At 45.3% G+C, this 15,817-nt stretch overlaps 1 protein-coding gene across 1 annotated transcript in view; it reads right to left on the reverse strand.

Moving 5' to 3' along the window:
• The window catches only part of Sorcs3 (sortilin related VPS10 domain containing receptor 3), a gene marked incomplete at its 5' end in the record, with an annotated part of 534,900 nt that overhangs the window by 444,060 nt on the left and 75,023 nt on the right, over window positions 1–15,817 (reverse strand). The window lies entirely within an intron of this gene.

Below are 15,817 nucleotides of genomic sequence, written 5' to 3' on the forward strand. Positions count from 1 at the left end.
ACAAAAAAAAAAAAAAAAAAAAAAAAAAAAAAAAAAAAAAGAGCCTGGCATATCATGGGATCATATGCAATGTCTCTGGTTTATTGTGACGTTTAAGACTACTTATCTCCAAATTAACAATCTCACATGGATGAGCCTGCTGAATTCTCAGCTCTGTTTTATTTTATGTATTTTTTTCCTCCCCTACCTACTCTCCTGGCAGTCTGTCTGCCAACAAGTCAGGGTCCAACCACAGAATTTCCCTCTAGTGTTGATTCTCTACCTCCCCTTTCTTCCCAGTGATAATTTATTGATCTAAATTTGCCAGGATCTGAGAAAGTCCACATCTAGAATTATTATAATAGTATGTACAGAAAGAGTTAATTGACTGAACAAAGGTCAAAGGCAATATACTCCAAGAAAAATATGTAACGCCTAGCACACATAACCCTCGGCGTCTTGTCTTGGCACCTCTGAAGTGTATCTGTTCACTTGCTTATTGCTTTCTGATACATCCTAGGTAGCAGAGTTTTCCCCAGAAAAGCAATTCTCAGATAAATGGGTGTCGATGTTTAATGATGTCTAATTAAGATGTACAAGAGCATTTAGGTGCTTATGGCTATTCGTGTATATATATATATATATATATATATATATATATATATATATATATATATATATATACACTAAGCACTGGGCATGTGCCAGGGGACATAGTGGCAAATGTTACAAAGTCCATTCCGCAGAAACCTCACCATCTGGCAGGAGACAGGGCCTACAGTGACCCAACTCCTGCTAATTTCTTCAAACCCAGCCCCTTCTCTATTGCTCAGTTGCATTCTCCAACCTCTCCAGCTTGCATGCACCAGGACAATTATCTCCCTGCACCTCTATACCTGGCTCTTTCCTGTGCCCAAATTTCTCTTTCTGCAACTCTACATGGCCAATGCTTTCCATCCCTTTAGGTCTCAGGTCAGCTATCGCCCCTCTGGGAGGCCTCCTTGACCGCCTGGCTTCCAGCTCTCCACTGCTTGCTATCTAGTACATGGCTTTGTTTTGCTTTCTTTATAGAACCTTCCCTGATCTGGAACTAACAACCATATCATCTGCTTGCCCAGCTCTGTCCAAGCCCCCTGAGCACGGCAGAGTCCTCTGTGTCAGCCCTAGGCAGCCACAGGCCCTCTCTGCAGCATCTGCTGCTGCAACATATCAGCACAAACAGCATAAAACAAGGTCAGTTGTGGCAATGAAGAGCAGAAAACAACTACAACTGCCAGGAGCAGAAAAAAGTCCCTAAGAGGTGAGGCCCGAGCTGGAGCTCAAACCATTAAAGACTCTAACATATGGGGGTGGGGGTCAAAGGGCTTCCCAGACAAAGGCAAAATGTAGTAAATATCCCAAGAGCATGTACTAAAGTAACCTTCAACAGCCCAATGATTTAAATACTGTCCAAATTTTTCTTTGTGAGATTGTATGCATTGATTTCTTGAATATTTCATCATATGGTTTACAAATACCTAAGAATATAAGACTTAGTGTTCATTCAGCTAAGCAGAAACAAACCAAAAAAAAAAAATACACTTTAAAAAAAAAAAGTACAGTAAAGCCCATGCATGCATTCATTGGTTCACTCAGATCTTGCACTTGGAATGGCAGTGAGAGAGCAGCCCCGCTCTGGCCGTCTCAGAGCTGATTCTGCGCTCGGCAGCAGTAAAGAGCACTCTCAAGCACTTTGCATCTGGAGCCCGTTTCAGTTTGCTAAGACTGCCGCAACACAGCACTGCTAACCGGTGGCTTAAACCACAGACACTTACTGTGTCACAGTTCTGGAGGCTAGAAATCCAAGATCCAAGTGTGAACAGAGCGGCTCTCTCTGAGGGCTATCGTGGAGAACCTCTTTTCTGGTGGTTGCTGGCAGTCTTTGATATTCCTTGCCCGTAGAGGCATCACCCTGACCCCCACTGTCACGTCCGGATGGCATCCTCCTGCCTGCGTCTGTCTGTGTCCACACTTCCCCTTGACAAGGATGTCGGTCACACTGCGTCAGGACCCACTCTATCCCAGTCTGACCTCAGCTTCGCTAACCACATCTGCCGTGAACCTACAAATAAAATCACATTCTGAGGTTCCACTGAGAGGACAGGGGAGCCACAAAAGGAACTGCTAAGCTGGAGAAGGACAAGAGGAGGGACAGGAGCCCAATCCCTTTCAGAGAGAGGCCACAATGCCTCAGAGCCTCTGCGAGATCACACAGGGCATCCAGGAAGACAGTTGCCCCAAAGCCAGAACATACGTTCAAGAGCCCTGGGCCTCTGAGAAGGGCCACAGAGATGAAGAAATAAATTAAGGCTGAGTCTCGCTATCCACAAGATGAGAGCTCAGACAATGGTCCCAACAGATCCTGTCGGGTCAACACAGTCTGTGCTTGAGAACTGGGCTATACATTGTATCTGGTAGCCATTAAGTAAATATGTGTCAAAAGGAGTCCATACAGCAGATCACAGCCTAGAGGATAAGCGAAAGTAACCCTCATTTACAGCTGCCCACCCACACCTATCAATTAAAAAAGGGGCCAGAAAGGAATTGGGGTTAAAGATCAACACCCTCTGGAAGTAGTTAAAATCGAGTAATATCACAGCCACCACAACAGAGAGGCAGAAACACACCTGAGGGCCTAATTAGATCTCTTATTACACATGCACACAGGTGCTGCCAGTTATTTTTGCCTGGAAACACAGATCTCAGACCACCTCTCCCCAACCAAGTCCTATCCATCACTAGGGCTAGGGCCAAAAGCGTTCTTCCTTGCAAGGAGGCTCCCAAGCAATCTATTCCAAGAAACAATTATTTCTGGGGCTGAGAATTCTCCTGTTTCCACATCGCAGGCTGGTGTGAGTTTCTCCTGCAACAGCCAAGAATACAATCAAAGAGAAGGACAACCTGTAATCCTAACTCTCTCTTTGTCCTCCAGACAGCTGCTACCAGCGTGGAGGCGGCAGGGAGGGACCTGCACAAGTAGCATCAGAGACACCTGTGAGGTGGGATTTCTTCCGGGAAAGGAGGACACCTCTTCCAGGGCCAGAGTTTAAGAGGAGAAAGTGTCAGAAATAAAAGAAATGGAGAGAGAAAATTCACACCCCCTCCCACTGAATTTCCAACAGCCGTCGTAAGCAGTATCCAGCCAAGAAAAAGCAAGGGAAAAAACTATTTCCTGACAATAAAGCCTCAGCCCTCCACGCCTATGGGAGCACAGACAGCAGCAGAGGTGGCTATGTGGCCAAGTGGAAGGACAGCGGAGGGCACACCGCCGCCCCAGAGCGTGGCCCTTGGGAGGGGAGCCCTGTGCTGCTCACCCCGCCTGAAGGACAGACGTGCCCAGCTCTGCAGGGAAATGCTTTGCAAACGCGATAAAAACCAGCCCACAGTGAGACTCCGGATGCACTGAGGACAAGAGCTAACGGCAATTATTTAGTTTTAATAAGTGTGTAATTGCTGACCAGACCAACAGAGGCCAAAAGGCCAATGCCTTTGCTTTGCCAAGAAAACCAAGGGTTAGGTGTTAACTGCATAAAATTAAGTGGGCTGCTGCCCTGGTCACTTCTAACTGGGCCGTGTGGCTGTATGATGGGGGAACAGACCATTTGGGTCAGGGGGCCTCTGGCAGATCCACCTAGACGGAGAAAGCACAGACTTGTGAGTTGTAATTGGCTGAGGTAACTCGCACAGCAGGAGCTGCTCAGCGCCAGCATGGACCAGATGTCCAAGGATGACAGTCAATCGGTACATGGATATGGGCCTGCCAGCTTCAGGAGAAGCCAAGGGCTGGTCTCAGGGAGTCCTCAAAGCAGTGGAACTGTCCAAAGGCCAAGTCCTCAGCATTCAGTAGTAGAAATCACCAATCTGAAAGTCTGCACCGGTAGAGCAGCAATATCCAGGCTCCCAGCCAAGGAGCTGCCAGCAGCTTGGAAGGAACTTAACTGCATTAGGGATCCACCTGAGAGTAGCACCCTGACCACTGTCCACAGGCCAATGCCACATGAGGGCCACGCTGACCCCACAGGCAGCCTCCATGCCACATGTGCACCCCACCCTCCACGCCTTTGGGCGGACCTTCTCCACTCCTAGGAGCCACATCCTGCTTGGCACCTTCCAAGGCCCACCTTGTCCCCACTCACACCCTGCAGGGAATCCCACTGTCCAGGAAGGTGCTGGGTAAGCACCGCTCGGTGACTGACCCCTGCTGACCTCTGAGCTTTGGTTCAATTTCAGGCTCAAAGGCTATTTAGAGATCCCCTGGTCCAACTTCACAGATAAGAATAAGCCGAGACCTAGGTAGGTTCCGTGGATAATTCAGATATCCTCCTGTGTATTTCTACTGCACCAATGGGAATCTTATCTGTCTAATACACTGCACTGCACATCTGAAAGACGAAGTTTATGATTCTATTCACTAACCTTTCACATATGCAGGGTACTTAACACAGCAGTAGATCTTTAGTAAATATCTGTCCATTAGTTCTCCAGCCCTTGCTCCTACCTGAGGTTCACTGATGACCTAACTCTAATAACAGTACTGTGGAGCTCAAAGGGACTCAGCTTCCTCTAACCACATGCTGATGAGCCACATAATAAGCTAATAATTTCACAGAAGGGCAAACCGCTTTGGCTGATGTCAGATATGTAACAGGCAGCCAGGAAAACAAACGGGTTGGTGCCACACCTTTTGATCCAGATAGATCCACCATTCAGTCAACACAATAATTGTGCACTCATTTATCAGCTTTGTGTAACTGTACTTATACAAGTACAAACGAGGCACAGTTCTTGCTCTTAAAGAGTTTCAACATAATGAAGAAGACAGACAGGAATATAGATCATTATGATTCTCTATGACAAGTGTGATAACAGTAAAAAGACCCTGCCTGTCTCTGCCCCTCTCCCCTTCCCCTCACCATTAAGTGCCAATGAAACCTGAATGGCTTCCTTGCCCATACCACCTGCACCCCCCCAGATGTCCTCACTCTCCTGTAAATCTGTCTCGGAAACTCACTCTTCACGTCCAGTCCTGAAGTCTTTAGGGTTATTCTTTTTCACCCTTAACTACTCTGCTACTTCCCTTCTGCCACACTTACTTGGTCTCTTACAATGTTTCTTGTTCACCTCTCATGCAATTTCAACTCACAAAATCTTACTGTTTATGTGACTTTTCAGTTTCTTCATGGTTAGTCCAGGCTTCATCCATATAAAATTTGAACACGGACAAGGCTTAGATACACAGATAATGCTCCATAAAGGAGAAACTGTATGACAGAAAAGGTGAATGTTTAAGTTCCTAAAAATCACATTAAATAAATGTAAATACCATATATTTTTACCACACTGCTTATCTCCTTGAAGAATGAATACATAAATGAGTGAATGAAGATACCACATAATCGATCTGTCAATAACTTCAGAAGAATTTATCCTCTGTCCATCTCCTCCTATCCATACTACACACACACACACACACACACTCACCCCAGAATGAATTCACCTGGAGTGCATTCACCTCAGATCCCTGCTAAGATTCACCAGGTTATTTCAATAGCACCTTTTCTAAGTTAATTTTGTCTCTGGCATCCTGCTCAAACTCACCCTGACTCCATCTGGATTATTTTAGTGTTGTGGGGGGGCACAAGTAAATGAGCTGGCCAGGATGTGGTGCAGTTCCACAGTTCAGCTTACCATCCTCTAATGGGGGAATAAATCTTTATCGATGCTGATAAACAACATGCCAACACACAGGCACACAGGACAGGCGTCAGCAAGGCAGAACTCCAGCAGGCACTGACTGCTGCAGTCACTTTTCGTTTCTCTATGAATAGTCCCAGCTCCAGCCAGGCTGGAGGAGAATAATTTCCTAAGTAAATTCTCCTGTCCTAGAACAAGAAGCAAGGCCTCAAGACTGCCACTGCTCTCAAGTGCAAGACCCAGGGAAGCTTAGCTATCTTTTGGTGCCCCGCTTGACTTCTAAAACCGGAAATGCCAGGCTGCATGAGAGTCATTTCCTCAGTAAATTCCCGGGTCCTAGAAGAAGAAACAAGGCCTTAGGTTCAACATTGCTCTTGCCTGCAAAGGCCAGGGAAGCTTAGCTATCTTTCAACGTCTCTACTGACCACTCCAATAGCCAGAAATGTCCACTATTTAGGACTTTGCCTCTGCCATCCACTGACATCTACTGGTGCACAGAAAAGTGCCACTCTGTAGGGCAAGCACAATGCACAAAGGAGCCCACAATTCCCACACCTGGCTGTCGCGAGCCGCGACGTCAGGATCCTGCCAGCAGGTCTTAAACCTGAAAGGACAAGGACAGAGAGACGAGAGGCACCTTTCTTCTCAAGTTCCTAGCTTGCTTTATTACAGAACCTCTTCCTTTTATACTCTCCAGCTGCATGGGAGTGAGGGCTGCATGGGAGCGAGAGTACCGCCCACACATTCCAGAGGGAAACAATAACAACCATTATGGGTTACATCTGCTACCAGCTGAACTCGCCCGTGGCTATGGGCGAGAGCACGTCCGTGCCAGCGAGGTGACTCAAAGTTCAATCATGGCTAGGCCTGTGTCAAGGCTCACCATAATGGCTCGCCATACCTGGCCACACAATCAAACCACCTTACAGCGCCTGCCGGCAGCAAGACAGACCCAACTCAGCCTCACTCGGGCCTCGGGTGACTGACGGAGGAGAGCATGTGCCAGGCTGGGGGACATCACGGAAGCCGAATGAGATGGAGCAGCATGTGCTTTTGAGACAGGAGACCTGGGTGAGAAGCCAGCTCTGCTACTACTGCAAAAAGAGTTACTTAACCTCTGGGTGAGAACAGCTTCTTCAGGGAAATGCTGTAGGGAATTAAGCACATAACACTCTCAAAATTAGAAGCACAGCCTGGTGTGGGGCATGATTTTAGTTCACAGACACAGCCCTGAACTACTACAGTGCAGACTGCCTGGCTCTCTCCGAGCTCCACTAAATCTTCCTAAGTCGACTAAATTAAGACATCGTATCAGGATATAAGTGTGTTCTAATCACTCCATGCACATGGCTTCTCAATTGTACAAAAAGTGCCCTTAAGGTTTCTGAAAACACAGTCACAGAATGAAAGCAAGGAGTCCACCGCTGTAGGTCAGCCTTGGGCATGGTGGTCCCCGCTTGCTGGAGAATGTCAGGATGAGACTGCCTGGCTCAGAACACGGCCCCGCGGGAGAGTGGCGCATGGAAGATAAGACCACAGGCCAGGGAGTCCTTTTGAAAGCCTCCTCCAGGTAGTGAAAGTTATTGGGTTTCTCTCAAGGTCAGTTTTGGAGAAACAAAGGTAGAAAACCATCAACAAATTCACATACAAGGATGTTTCTTATGCTTCTCCTAACAAGGCAAATCATCCATATAATGTCAGGAAATTGAATCTCTGTTAAAATGCTAAATTTTTAACTTCCATTGTTCTTTCTGTTCTCCTTCCCTTCTTCCCCTTTTCACGTTTTGTATTCAGCGCATCTTTCAGAAGCCAACCTTAATGGAAACCTTCTCGTGGGGCCTGAGTTCTCTCCACATAACCCGGCCCAGCCACTCTGCACAAGTGAAGATCACCCTTTCCTTTTATATTTCCTAGCAAGAAAATGCTGGTAAATATCATTTAACCTTTCTCAAACAGCGAAGGTGGCCCCGGTTCCATCCATCAAATGGATTCCTCACTCTTAATTTAAAAAATTAGAAAATGCCCTAAACCTTTTTCTGTGGAAAAGACCCTAGCAAATCATATTTGGATAGATTTCCCATGGTTGTCCAAAGTCAATGCCAAATCTTTTAAAGATACCTAGCCAGGTACATTTAATTAAAAGTTTTTCAATTATCACACTGAACATAACTCCTACTTGAGTGGTTAAGTGCTAGAGAGAGTTTTATAAATTATGTTCAAAGCCAAAATCTCAATATCCAGAAGTATTTTTGTGGTTGTTGTTTTGGGGCTTTTGACTCACTTTATTTTGCTTTCTTTTTTCAAATTCCGCTGGCAAACTTTTCTGAGGTTGCAGAATAACCCAAGACAAATGGCTGTCTACAAATATCAGAATATACAGAAATTCTCTATTTTAAAGTCCACAGCAAATACTAGAACCCCAACAGTAATGTCAGTATTCTGTACTACCCCACACAGCACTATGACCTTTTGGTTTTGACACGAAATAGTCAAGTGAAAGTAACTGATTCCATTTAAAGGAACTGAGTTCCGAGCAGCAGAAGTTACATTTCAATCTTTGCACAGGTGCAATGGTTGCAACAGGAGACACCAAACACCTCCAAGATCTCATTCTCAAAGAAGCAGGAGAAGAATGCTAATAGAATCCATGACTGCACGCAACACAGGTGTGAAACTATCCAAATATGATCTCAAAGTTGTTCCACTTTCTCTTCTTCACTGATAATCCCCACATGCCAAGTTTGTGAGTGGAAGCAACCTTGCTCAGCTATGCGATCCAAGCACTACCCCACCCTCCAAAATCATCTTCCTTTTCCTTAGTACCAAACTTTCCTTAACACTCTGTGCTCAGCTGAAGATTTGGGAAGTAATTAAGCAGAAAGCCCAACTCCTGTTAAACTGTGGCTCAATCTGTGTCCCCGCGATCAACATCTACACTTCCTCGTGACAAGATGAGGACTTAACTAAGCTGAGTAAGTGATGGCACCTCAGTCACTAGTGAAGCCATGGGGCGACATCCGTGGGTAGGAGCCACCTCAATTTCCTTCCTGCTCTCACATTATCGGGACGGGCAGACACATGCTATAAATGCACCTTTCCTGAGATTATATGACAGCTTGTTTCATCACAGAATGTCATGGATGAAAGAAAGCCCAATTCCAGCCTCTCGTTTCAAGGGTGAGGAAGGTAAAGCCTACAGCCATGTAATGATCTACCCCAGACAGAAAAAAAACTCTAGCTGTCTCTCTATCTGATCAAGTACTGGGGAGCAATTGACCCTTCCAAGAGTCTTCTGCATCCCCTTAACATCTCCAAACAGAGGCCAGGCTTTATTTCACCTGGACAATAGCAATTGCCTCCCACCTACTCTCTGATTCCAGGCCAGCCTACCTCACTGAGGACGGTGAGAACCCCTGACATCCCTCACCTCACACTATTCAGAGCCTCCTCCACTGCAGGATACGCCAGTAATTAACAGGGATGTCATTTTACTTTGAACCCAAATCTGTCTCCCTGTGGTTGCTACTGATCGGTACCAGCTCTGTAATGTGTTCCTATATTAAGCAGCCCTAATACCTCTTGCACTTGGCAGCTCTTCACATAGCTGAAGGCTGCCAGTATGGCCTTTCTTTGTCTCCTCTTTCTTGCCACAGAGTTCTCCATTAGATGTCTCCCAGTTTATCCATATCCTACTATGTATCCACTAAAACAGAAAAAAGATTCTAAGTCAAAGTATTAGAAACACAATATTTCAAAGTAAAGAGTGAATACTATAGAGAAATTACTCCCTTTCTCATTCTAGAATATACATCCAGTAACACAGATTAAGGTTTTGCAGCTTTTTTGGCTTGTATCATAGAGTTGAGTCATTGTGAAGCTGGAGCTGACTGTTTCCCAAGACGTTTAATGATATTTTATTCACATTACTAAGTCTCTGAAATATCTCCCTCATCCTATTTGTGCAGTTTGATTGTGAGATTTGTAGAACTTTACATTCATTCATGTTATGCTTAGTTCTGTTAGAACTGGCCCAGCTCTGGTCTAGAAATATAATTTTATATCCTGTTTCTGTCTCAGCACTCAGTGTCTCACCTGTCTTTGTGTCCTGTGCATAGCGGATGAATTGGCCATCGCTATCTCCCTACCCAAGGGAAGCAGGGCCTGCATCCCCTGGGCAACCACAGGGCAGGACCAAGGTCAGCGTCCGGGGCCAGCTGTGGGAGTCCTATCAACATCAAACTCAGGTTCTTTGAAATGTGACTGGCCACATACTAATCCATCCAGTTTCCCATAAGCATATTTTAGCTGGCCACAAAGATACCTACAGGAAGCTGCTCACAATTTTTTGCTCACAGTAGATTAGTGATACAACAGCAGCAAGCATTACGCTGGCGTGAATTCTTGCACCAAGGCCTCACTGCACCCCAGTGATCCTCACTACCCCCCCATCATTGTTTTAATTCCCCCTCCTAAAATCCTGCCCACGAATATCACAGCCCACCGTTTCAGGGCCCAGATCATCAGGCATGTATCTGCCTCATTCTCAGAGTTGCTCAGTCTTACGTTGTCTCTGAGGTGTCACCTTCCAGAGCCCCGGCACACAGGAATTTCTTTAAATCAATACGAAATTCTATCCAGATCCCTTCACGTGCCTCGGGTGGCTTCTCCCACTTCTGCATGCTGCTCAGTGCATGCTCGTGATACCCTGCTTGACCTGAGGATCATTTTCCCTGACACAGAAGACAGCAAGAGCAGGAATTGAGGGGCTCCGGCCCACCATCGGCCACAGACGTCACCTCCTTGATACCTGGTTCCAAATATTTACGAAATTCTCACTTTGTCTTTGGAATTATTTTCTAAACTACAAAATATTCTAAAACGCCTTTCAAGCTCTACCCTTTCAGGTTGACGCCACACACTAGATTACATTACACAAACCGTTCTCTGACACACGTTTGCAAATATAGTCCTTAAACATGCATCTGGGGCAAACTGAGATAAACTGAAATTTTATCATCCTTCAAGAACTTGGTGTTTATCACTGTGGATTTCCAAAGAACAGTGTTGGTGTTCACTGTTTATCCAGGGATTTATAATTCTGCAACACAGGCTCACAAAATGCCAGTGAGATTATCACTTTTAAAAAAATGAAAATCTTTCCATAAGAAAATGGGAAATAAAACTTTAAAAACATTAGATATATGAAAATGAGCAAAATAATTTGCTAAAACATATTAAAAGTAAAAGCTAGGACAGCAGAGCAGTGAGGAGCCCTGGCTTTGGAGTTAGCAGGGTTTAAATTTGTGCTAACTTGTTCAGACTAGTTGTGTTCAGACTAGTTGTGTCGACTCTTGAAATAGTCACCTCCTCTTTCCAAGACCCACTTCCCTCTTCTGGGGGATACAGGTAATCCTAGTGCCTCCTCTGGGGGCTGGGAGGTCTGAACGAGGAGATGATAAATTGTGACGCAGAATAAGCACTCACTAAACTCAACAGGACTTCATATGCTTCTATGCAAAATACACCCATAATATTGACTACTTGGGCCCAAGGTGCCCTAACTTCTATGCAGCACGATTTGAGGAGATATAAACACTTTAAGAGCAAGGAACTAGCAAAACAGCTGATGCAGAAGTCACAATCATGCCATATTGGTAAGGGATCTTTTCGTCTGGATCTGACTCTGCACCACAACCTCCTGAGGATAAGGTCCCCGGAGCACACTTCTCTGTGACCACTGCCACACACACACGTACACGATGCACACATGGAAGTAGGTGAGAAGTGCTCAGCAGCCGTGCAATGTCCTCAGGGTTGGAAAACAGAAAGTAAACCCGGGGCTCTGCAGGGGAGGTGGAGCAGGCTGCACCAGGTCACCTGTCTGTCTGTCTTCACGGCCAGGCTTCTGGCTGATGACCCTGCTGCTGTGGCCACAGGGAAATGGGTTAATGACAGACCCCTGACCTCTGCTGGGAAAAACTGGCTCTCGCTTCGGGGAAGCTGATCACACTACCTGTGGAGATCTGGAAGGAGCACCCACAGACTCCTGCCGAGGTCAGGATTGTCTCAGGCTGCTGCCATTCTGAGATCCAGTTCCCTAAAATGTTAAAGACTCTTTCCAATAAATTTCCTTTTCTTACTTAAGTGCACCCCAGCTAACTGCTATTATTTTTAATTCCATAAGAAAAAGAAAAAAACAAAAAAAAAGGAACCTGAACAATACACTGACAACAATGAAGAGAAAGAATTCTGCTTTCAGGCCTGGCCTGACCCACGGATACACATTCCTCAGCCCATACAACCAAAGCAAGGTCTAAAAGTTAATTATCTGTTAGAAAGAATGGGATACCACTCAATAAGGTTTTCTAATAAAAAAGGTTATAGAATCATTTCATCAAAATATATAATCAAGATCCACAAGAGAGAATGGATTTAAAAATCAAACTAGATATCAGAGAAGAGCCCTAATTTACTGAAAGAGAAATTTTTCTGAGACTAACCAAGGCTTCATGTAAACTAAGTACTTAGTACATGCTGGCTATTCCACTATAGGGCTCTGTGAACATCCACTCACTTCCCCTTTGATGTGCTACTACCACTCATCTTTAAAGACCAGGAAGCTCAGCGCCTGGGAAATGAGGCCTGCCTGTGAGCTGCACCTCAGGCTGGCACACACGGTGTAGAAGTGCCAGGACAGAGAAAAGAAGCTGTCTTTCCGGAACTGCCCTGCATTTTCCATGTGCTCTTGCTCATTCCCCCAGCAGACATTCAAAAGAAAGCATCCTCTACACCAGGAACTGCCTCGGCCAGTGGTGGCGAACCTACGGCATAGCCTGATGTTTGTCACCACTGAAAGCTCTACAAGGTTCTCCATCACTGGCCTAGGCAAGTCCCAGCAGAGCCACTCTTGTAGAACCCAGGGTCACAGAACACAGGCAGAGTTTGGCACTATGTCTTGAAGCCAGGAGGCACCAATGATCTTCAGAATCCAACCTGCTCACTACACAGAGGGTGCATTTCTGGCCTCCCTGCTATCTACAGATGACATTAGCAACCCTTAGTGAGGAAGCCCACACACCAGGCACAGTTTTCTCACCATGCTTTGAAAGCTTCTGTATGTCTCCTCTACAAGCCACCTGCGCATGTTCTGTTCATCTGTCTCACTGGGCTGGGACACATTCCCAACAAAGAGAGATGCTCAAACAGGCACTTGTTGAATGGACTCTTCAATGCGGCCTATTACTTCTCAGAAGCCCATCCACTGAAAACAAGTCACAGCAGGACAAACACTTGGAGCGGCTGATCCACTAGCAGAGCTGGGCTGGTCCTAAACCAATCTTTTGCTTCCTTCTGCCTCTTTACTACTAAAAACTCTATTTTTGGAGGAAGCCAATCAGCCAAGGGTTTCAGACTAACCCACAAAACAATCAGGTCAAATGCCCTGGAAATCACAGCCAGAACCCTGGCTTTAGTTAGACCTTCGGGGTCTTAGGGGGACGTATGCCACTCTTAATGGGCAAGCGCAGAATTAGATTCAACCAGAATCAGAGCACAATGCAGGCTTTACACTCGGTAGTTGTGTAACTTTGAAGAAATAAACTCTTCTAAGCTGGAGTCCTTTTTTACTACTTGCTTCAGACTCATTCTGGAGATTAAATGAGGACTAAGTGAAGGTGTCGGACACAGTCACTGTCCAGGAAAATGATTATACCCCTGAGCTGATACAGCATGTCTTTTAAAAGAATATATTAATCCTTTCGGCATGGATGCTACCCAAATGTTCCTTCACAGATGCATCTACAAAGCGTGACATGCACAAAAGAGCCTAAGTCATAGAGTGGAATAGCGGCCGTGAGGACCTGGGAGGTAGGGACCAGAGGGAGGTGTCAAGTTCAGAGGTAAAACTTCCACTAGAGAAGGCCTGCTGCTCACCGTGTGCCTGGGCCAAACAACACTCCAGTCTATGCCTAAAAGTTGTGAAGAAGGCGTATCTTGTGTGCAGTGTTCTTGTCACAGAATAGTAATAATAGTAAATAAAGGAAGCAGGGAGAAACCGTGGAGGTGGCGGATGAGCAGAGGCGCACAGTGCAGTGATGGCTCGTGAGTATACACCGTTCTCCGTACGTCACTAAATATTTCACATGCACTAAATGTGTGCAGAGTTTTGTACGTCAATCATGCCTCACGCAATGTCTTTAGAAAAAGTGCATACTGCTCCCTTAGATCTTCTGGAGATGCTTTTCTATCCTTCTATTTTTTAACTTCTTAGTTGGTAATTTTTTGCTTATCCAGAAACACTTTAATCTCTTAGAAAAGCAAAACAAACAAAAAAATCCAAAATTACTCTGCTCTTTTTCACGGTAGTGTACATTTTAACCATAATTTGGTTATGACTGCAAAATGTCAGAAGATTTTTTTAATGCACCTTCTCTGTGGTATTTAAAAAAAATTTGGGGCCCTTCTGGTCTTTAATTGCCAAAACAGAAGTTATTTTATTGAAGCCACATCGCCAGAAAGAAAGAACGAATGGAAGAAACAAGCAAACACCACAAAAAACCAGAGCATAGCCTTCCACTGATCTATCTGACCGACCGACGTGACCAAAGTCATACGTTTTCATTTAATTTCCAACTCCCTCTTTCACAAAATGCACCAACTGAATATATGCTTGGTAGTTTTTTTTTAATGTAAGTATGATAGCAGAGAACAGCTGTAAGATACAATAATTAAGAAGGGAAAACCTCACCATTAATCGAGGACGGTAGTCTCATTAACTCAGCTTTCTGTAAAACCCTGTGTGGGACCCCCTCCACACAACCTCTTAACTCACAAAGACCCAAGGCTCACAGCCGTGTTCACCCTGAAACGGAACATCGCTCCTCACACCGCAACTAATTTTATGTTTAACTTTTTTAAACAAACCGTAACAAATACTAAGTGTAGCTAATCATTCCCTGATTCCACTGGTATTCATTGTAATGGCACTAATTATGATAAACACATTGGAATTAATGTGCATGTCTTCTGCATGTATCAATCCCGCTGTAATTTGCCATTGATTAACGCCTGGGAAGTGAACAGGAGCCTTGAGTTTTAACACACTGCTCGCATCCTGCCCAGCACAGCCTAAGTGGGGCCCGGCATGGTACACCACAGCAGCCCGGAGGGGCCAAGAGCAGGAGGGAGTTCCGGGGGAGAAGCCTCAGCTTGCCCTGCACCTGAGCTCACCATGCATTCAGAGCGCGCGCAGAGTCCAGATTCTGCAAACCCAGCATCTGTGTGGGAGAAAACAAAGTCTGGGGTGTTACCAAAAAATATTTTTGAATGAGCTAGACCTGGGTTCAAATCCTCGCTCCCCCTCTTGCTCGCCCTATTGTTCCGGGTACATTGCGTGACTCGAACTTTCAGATCCTGCACTGGAATCAGTGGAACTAGGAACATATTCTCAGAGGCTCATGCTGAGGATTATGAAAGAGAAAGCAAATGATTCCTGACACATGCAGCATGTTTTAATTTTAAATATATATATCACAATTAATAATAATCACCATCATTGCAATAGAAAAATTACTCTCATGAGCTCAAAATCACATGCAGCTGGATGACCTGCTGGAGATGGCACCCAAACAGCCCCAGTGTGACAAAGGTGCAGAATGGGGAGGGAAAAAGCCCTAACAGGGGATGTTCTAATAGTCTATCCGTTCCCAGTCTTAGTTTTGGAGGTGGTGACTACACTTTAAATGGCTGTTTTAGAGGATCCGATGTAGAGAGCAGAGTGATGAGGGAAAGAAGAGCTCTGAACGAAAAAGTGGCTCCATGACTCTCCTCCGGCCACGTGGGTCCACGGAGCTTTTAGAGCTGTTTTGTTCACTTAAAATACGGACATAACATCCATCCTCCAGTGTTGTCCGGTCAGATGAGATGAAGAACTGGGTAAGTGCAAAAGTGTCATGAGAGTTTATTTCTATCAGAATGTCATCATCACCACCATTAATGGATGAAGGGTTAGAGAAGCTCATGCTGCAATCTTGTTGTTGCAGCCCAAGCTTTTAAACAAATGACTCATTAAAGATGTCCTTTTAATTCTCCTGTTTGCTTCCATGGC

The sequence above is a fragment of the Fukomys damarensis genome, unplaced genomic scaffold, assembly GCF_012274545.1.
Source record: "Fukomys damarensis isolate Sample0158 unplaced genomic scaffold, DMR_v1.0_HiC HiC_scaffold_8, whole genome shotgun sequence".
Classification (NCBI taxonomy): domain Eukaryota; kingdom Metazoa; phylum Chordata; class Mammalia; order Rodentia; family Bathyergidae; genus Fukomys; species Fukomys damarensis.